The sequence below is a fragment of the Adiantum capillus-veneris genome, chromosome 18, assembly GCF_014529385.1.
Source record: "Adiantum capillus-veneris isolate H3 chromosome 18, ASM1452938v2, whole genome shotgun sequence".
NCBI lineage: Eukaryota > Viridiplantae > Streptophyta > Polypodiopsida > Polypodiales > Pteridaceae > Adiantum > Adiantum capillus-veneris.
The window spans coordinates 949,048-956,146 of NC_140948.1; the positions used below are offsets into that span (position 1 = coordinate 949,048).

Sequence of the window (7,099 nt, forward strand, 5' to 3'; positions counted from 1 at the left end):
GGGATGGGGTAAGGGGTAGCGGGCCAGGGAAGGGGGGATGAGGGTGGTGTATTGGATTATGAGAGAGAGAGAGAGAAGAATGCTTCTTTGGATTGCGCCCGCGAGGCCATTCTCACAGAGAGCAAGAGAGAGATTTAGGACGAAGGAGGGAGAGAGAAAGAGTAGGGAGAGAGTGAAGGAGTGAGTGTGAGGGGAGGGAGTAGTGCGAAGAGAGAGAGAGAGAGAGAGAGAGAGAGAGAGAGAGAGAGAGAGAGAGAGAGAGAGAGAGAGAGAGAGAGAGAGAGAGAGAGAGAGAGGGTGTGAGAGAAGGGTCAGCCCACTGTAGGCAAACAAAGGGGGGGGGGGGGGGTTGGTGAGGTGGCGAGAGAGTGTGTGAGGGGAGGGTGGTATGGCGTCCCGTCGGGCAGGAGTATGGACGAGAGAGAGAGATGTTAAGTATGGAGCCTGATTTACCCTTGTAATTTTTTGTGGTAAAAGCGCACATTTGTAAGGCCCCCAGTATGAGGAGAAGCCATCGTGCATGAAGAAAAATCACTCACCGGAAACCAAAATTTTCACGGACAAGAATCAGGGGCAACTTTAGAGGCTTTTTTCTCGCCGGAATATTCCTTTTCACCGGAATATTATGGCCGGACGGCGGCCGAAAAGTGGTCAGAAAACAACCGGTCGGTTGACTGGTGGCCGGTAGTCAATGGCCGATGGGCGGTGGTCGGAAGTCAATGGACGGTGGCCGGTGGTCGGAAGTCAATGGCCGGTGGCCGGTGACCGAATTCAATGGCTGGTGGCCGAATTCAAAAGCGGACTTGTCTTCTCAAGGGCGGCCACACATGGGCGGATTGAAGGGTCCGATTTGGACTTATTCGCACAAGGGCGGCTACACATGGCTCTCTCTCATAAGAGAGGGCAACCCTTTTGGCCTATAAAAGGAGGCCATTTCTACACACATTTCATAGTGTGAAGTTGATGCAACAAGGTGAGTGTGAGGTGGTAAGAGTGAAGCAAGGCGGGAGCTCTATCAAGGGTTTAATCCCTTTGTAAACTACTTCTTCTTTTGAAGTGCTAAAGCCATTGAGTGGTTGCTTTCCCGTGGACGTAGCCCACATTGGGTGAACCACATATATCGTGTGTACTCTCTCTCTCTCTCTACTCTATAATCTCTTGTGTGTGAAATCTATCTCTCCCCATTAAGTAATCTACTCAAAAATCTATTTAGCTACGTCTTATTTTCTAATAGGAGAGAGAGAGAGAGAGAGAGAGAGAGAGAGAGAGAGAGAGAGAGCTCTAATATGAATAATGGAAGAGAGAGAGGAAGACTCTTGTAAAAGCATGGCGGCCCGCCAATGGAAGAAAAACAAGAGGCATCTTGTTTTATGTGCCCATTGGGTTAGACGACACAAAAACAGGATAAGAGAGAGATGGTGGGTTGGCGGAGCCGAGCAGGAGAGAGAGAGAGGGACTTTTGTCCTCTGGTGATAATGGAGGGGGGTGTGGCCAAACTGGTGGTGGCCCGTTGTGGGCAAGCATAGAAGGGGGGGTGGTGAATGTTAAAAACAATGTTTTTAATCCTTTTGGGTTTTTATTATCTTCTAGAGAGTCTTGACTTGATAATTAACCCTCTTTCATACATTGATTTCCTGGGAATAGATAGAGCAAGTTTGACATCCTCTTTGTCATCCCTTTCTTGGAAGGCATCAACTTCATTGTTGTCGTATAAACCTTTTTTGGCATTCTACTTTTTCCTGACCATATCGCAAAGATACCATAAAAAGGGGGACAAAGTATTAGGAAGATGCAAGATAAAAGATCAGAAGAAGTCCCAAAGGAGGTGATGGAGGTGTTACTTTCTTGCATGAAGGGGCCTTATCACGTTGTATGGGACCAAGGAAATGTTGGACATAAACGCCTGCATGGCACGATGGAGAGGCTAGCCAATAATAGCAATAAATCCTATCACATCGTTTGGCACACAATTGCTACATTGGAAACTTTGCCTACAAAATGGGATATGGGGCTTGTTTGATTGCAAGAAGAGGTGTTGTTACATCATTTAGGATTGTGGCAAGGCTTGGAGTAGGGGATTGCACGACACAAGGAGATCACCTGGTTGGCAAAATGCACCTAATTTTCTTATCGTGCAGGCTCGAAAGAGTAAGGGGTTTTAAAGTAAGAATGGAAAACACAACATTGCAGAAAGTGTGATGCAATAGGGGGTATACATGGAAAAAATACGGGGTGCAACTGCATCATTTGGATTTTTACAAGAGGTGAAAATGACATCACAAAGCCGCACAAAAGTTTATATAGGTCCGTTATGACTGTTGGAATATAGATGTTGATGCCATATGGAACCAATGAGGTGTCATGTGGCATCAATGTCTATATTCCAACAGTCATAATGGACCCATAAGAGGGGTTTGATATCATTTGTTACAATTTTGATTTCCCAAGGCATTACATCAAGCCTAACACCATCTTCCATTATTCTACAAGGAGTCTTACCAAACGGCGAGCGAACATTCTCGAGGAAAGAAAAAACCGAGCGCCTTTCTCCCAAACACTGAGCTTTGTTATTAGTAGCCAGAAAACATCTTTATTTTGTTGTTTAATGAGCAACGAGAAGGAAGATCAACATATATTGAGAGCACACACAATGAGGAGAGAGATATGAAGGGTCATAAAGAGAAAAATATGAACAATCATAATTTTCGTATGCACATGCATATCTTCTCCATGTCTCTCCTAGCCTTGTGTTCATTACTTGCACATATCTTCTCCATCTCTCTTGTACTCTTCACAACATGCCTCTCTCGAGCGCATGGCACCGCTGCAAGAGAGAGAGAGAGAGAGAGAGAGAGAGAGAGAGAGAGAGAGAGAGAGAGAGAGAGAGAGAGAGAGAGAGAGAGAGAGAGAGAGAGAGAGAGAGCTCCAAAAAACCTTTAAAAAAAAAATCTTGAAACAGTGCATTGTGGACTATTTTAGGAGTTTTTTTTAAGATTTTGGTAATATGTGTGCGATTGTAGGCAATTTGGAGTGGGTATATCACTGCACAATAATGTGATAATCTCTCTTAGGCCTAGGAGTAGGTATAAAATCAACAATTTGCTTGATTCTGATAGGGTGTGGGCGTGGTGATAGTGTCTCTCTCACCAGATTGAATAATTGGAGAGCTGCAACATTGTCTCGTGACGCAGCCTGCATCTCTCTCGAACAAAACTGCAAACCTTGTAATTACATTGCAATCCTTGGCTATGTTAACCAAAAACTTTTTTAGTAATCAATGAAAAAAAGCCAAGCATGATATATCTCCAAGTTTTTAGCAAACATTTTAGGGGTTTTATAGGTTTTTGTACTAAAATCCTCCAAATTTAGTGGATTTCCATCAAGGTGGCCCTCCACACTAGTCGGGAATTTTATTCTTAAAAATACACTAAAGGTTAGTTTTCTGTGCACGGGCTCTTCTTCACCAACCACACACTTTGTGACGAGCTTCGTCCTTTGGATTTTGAAATGTGACATTGTCCGATAGAGGGACGGCACGACCTTGCTTACCCTTGGGATCCCAATCTAAAATAATATTGAAAAGTTAATCAATATAAAAGTTTAGAGGGTTCCCTGATGAGATCATGTACCCATCTTTGAATTTCATAGATGTTGCTTGTTTAGCTGTAAGCTTGACACTGACAATGACCCCACAAGCCTTTGCACCGCTCTCCATAACAAACCTCAACACACCACAACAAACCCTTCTAACAGCAAGTCCTCAGAGGAGCTTGTAACGAAGAGAGGCTCGGCTTGCACAATTGTGTGTGAGGGTCTATCAGGCAGAGACGACCCATAGCTTGTCTAGTAGACTCTCTCTCTCTCCCCAATGCAGAGTGTTTCAAGAGGTTGTGTGTGTGTGTGTGTGTGTGTGTGTGTGTGTGTGTGAGAGAGAGAGAGAGAGAGAGAGAGAGAGAGAGAGAGAGAGAGAGAGAGGGAGAGAGAGAGAGTTGGCATTGTAGCAACCTCCAATTATTGGGGAAATAAAGTGCTGCTACAAATGAAAGGCATAATGCAAGTACTCGAGGATAGTTGATTGCCATATTTGATGAAGACGCTATAGACAGGAGATGTAGCTACAAGAGAAGTGGTGATAGCCAACCAGTTACATACCAAAAGCTTATGAAGTGCTCGGATCACCTGCAAACACAACAACAAGAGAGAGAGAGACGTCATACATGAAGACTCCACCGTAGCCACTCCAAAAAGCTTCCAAAAACAAAAAAAAAACCTTGTGAAATAGTCTGCACCGGCGCGGACTATTTCAGGAGTTTTTTTTTTCGGTAGAGAGGGAGTCCCTCGGGCACTTGGTGTGCATGCTTCCAGTTTCGTATACGTAGCGAGAGCACTTGCTGACCATCTCCAATTAGCTTTTGCGGCTTGCTGCCAGTGCCAGGACTGTGTGACCAAGACAACAAAACTTCAAAGGCATAGGCTTAGGCTTTTATTGACAGAAAGCGCTTCAAAGTTTAGCTCCGAGGTGATTAATGAAGTTGATAGGTGATTAATGAGGGAGAAATTGAGAGAGTGAGAGGTTCCTTTCTGCTCTGGTTTTATGTGGTGTCCAACTTCACAAAGAGTTCCAATGGCGCCCAAATGAAAGGAAAGCCTTGCAAACACAGACGCAGAGAGAGAGAGAGAGAGAGAGAGAGAGAGAGAGAGAGAGAGAGAGAGAGAGAGAGAGAGAGAGAGAGAGAGAGAGAGAGAGAGAGAGAGAGAGAGAGAGAGAGAGAGAGAGAGAGAGAGAGAGAGAGAGAGAGAGAGAGAGAGAGGCATTGTAGCCACCTCCAGAAAGCCTCCAGAAACAACAAAAAAAACATCTTGAAACAGTCTGCACCAGTGCGGACTGTTTCAAGAGGTTAATTTTGTGTGTGTGTGTGTGTGTGTGAAAGAGAGAGAGAGAGAGAGAGAGAGAGAGAGAGAGAGAGAGAGAGAGAGAGAGAGAGAGAGAGAGAGAGAGAGAGAGAGAGAGAGAGAGAGAGAGAGAGAGAGAGAGAGAGAGAGAGAGAGAGACAACTACCAACATTAGGGTTGATGAAGAAAGATCTTCTTTTGTAGTTCTAGTTGTGCAATCCCTGACTACTAGAGCTCATAGCAATGGCGTCTGGATTGGGTCTCTACTCTCGCGTGGTGGTTGTAGCTACTTGCCACCTTATGTTGGGTTTCCTTCCCTCCATTTTCTCTAAGGAGCTTCTCAATGGCTAGTGTGTGCTAGGTAGTGGCCGTTAGGTGTGAGGCTTTCAGGAGAACTTGTAAGGTGATGAAATACCTTATCCACTTTTGTGCCCCGTCTTGAATTTTGTGGAGAACAATTAGAGGTATGATTCCTCATAATACAAAGCGAGCAGCTATGACGCTTGAGCATTGGAAGGAATGTGAAGGAGTTCCAGTCCCTTATGACAAGATGAAAAGGATGGTCATTCAAGATTAAGGAATTGGAGGAGAGAAGGATAGCTAAGGCCAAGGTTTTCTATGAGAGAAAGAAGTAGTTGATTTAGCTTTGGCTGAAAGTAGAGTTGAAGAGAGCGGAATATCAGCTAGGAGAAGCGAAGGTTGTTCTAGACCCTCTTAGCTACAAGGCCTGATTGACTTCTTTTATTGTACCGGGTTGTTAATCAACAGGTGAATGTCATTTCCCATGCCGCTTTATGTGACCTGATTCTGGGGAGGGTCATGTGACAGAATAGTGTTGAAACATGTTCTTTTACTACATATAGATTGTTGAAATTTGAGTTCCTATAGTGTTTTGAGAGAGAGAGAGAGAGAGGGGGGGGGGGGGGGGGCGTTCCTTTTTTCCTACCATCACTAGCAAGGAGATTCAAGTGGCTTCTCTTACCTGGTGAGCTTGCAAAGCACGAGTCTCTGAAGGTACCAAGGCCATCACTAAGTTTACCAGTGTGTGAGGGTCTTTTAAATCAATGGGTCTTGTAAAGGTTAGCAGGATCTTGAGTCATTGGTGTTAGGGTGCTTGTTCATACTCATGGTAACTACAAGCTTCAAAGTGGGCTTGCGAATGAAGCCTTAACGTTGCGTTTGTTTTTGCCCATTTCTATGTACCACACTTATCAGACGAAGAAGGTCAAGCGAAAAGCTAGTTTCTTTCAAAAAACAAAAGGCAGAGAGAGAGAGAGAGAGAGAGAGAGAGAGAGAGAGAGAGAGAGAGAGAGAGAGAGAGAGAGAGAGAGAGAGATAGTTCTATTATCATCCTCGGAGGTCAAATATGACCTATGGGACCAAATGAACATGTCACGTGGTGTGAGTGGAGGTCATAAGTGACTCTCGATGCTCAAAAATGGCTGAAATGAGCGTCGCAATAGAGACTCCACATCGTGGTTGGGAGAGGAAGGTATGTAGGGAGAGCTCATGGCTGAATATATGGGGAAAAGAGGACCTAATGTGGTCAAAAGCTGAGCACTCAAGTAGTGTGTGGTACTCACTCTCTCGCACTTGACGAGGGCATAAGGTGCAAAGTCGATGACACTCCTCGCTAGTGCCCCACGTCCTGTCTCGCAGCGTAGAGAATGGGAGCTAAGACGAATGGAGGCAATGGTGCGGATCGCACTCAACGGGTTGGGCTCAAGGATGTAGAGATGGGTTCGGCTACCTCGTTCGGAGAAGAAGAGAGATTTGTAGTTTGGGGCAATGTGTGTGGTGTAATGGCTGAAGCGAGAACCTCTGAATTTCTCCCAAGCCGTGATACATTGGCGTTGTAAAAAGGCCTCATTAACTTGGGAGTCGATCGACGCATCCTTGACCAAGTGACATGCATCCCATCTTCCAAACCATTTCTTGATGTCAAGCATCCACCCCGAACTTAGTATTTTGCTCTTGCATGTCTTTTGAACCTTTTGACTTGCTTCATATGCGATTCTAGGAAGTCGATGCAAAGGGCTACGTTGTGTCTTACGCATGTACTCCACAACCCTTTGCATGCCCAAGACCTCAATGGGAAGCGATCCGGACTCAAGAAGTAAGAGCATGTAGGGTGTTTGTGTCTTGACTTGGAGAAAGTTGGTGAGAAAACGCTTTTGGACATTCTCAAACTCTTTCCAAGTAGACT

General features: G+C 45.0%; 1 pseudogene; it reads left to right on the forward strand.

Annotated features, from left to right (window-relative positions):
- The first annotated feature begins 5,136 nt into the window (after positions 1-5,136).
- Positions 5,137-5,624, forward strand: LOC147435127 (large ribosomal subunit protein uL13w pseudogene; annotated as a pseudogene).
- Positions 5,625-7,099: the final 1,475 nt, after the last annotated feature.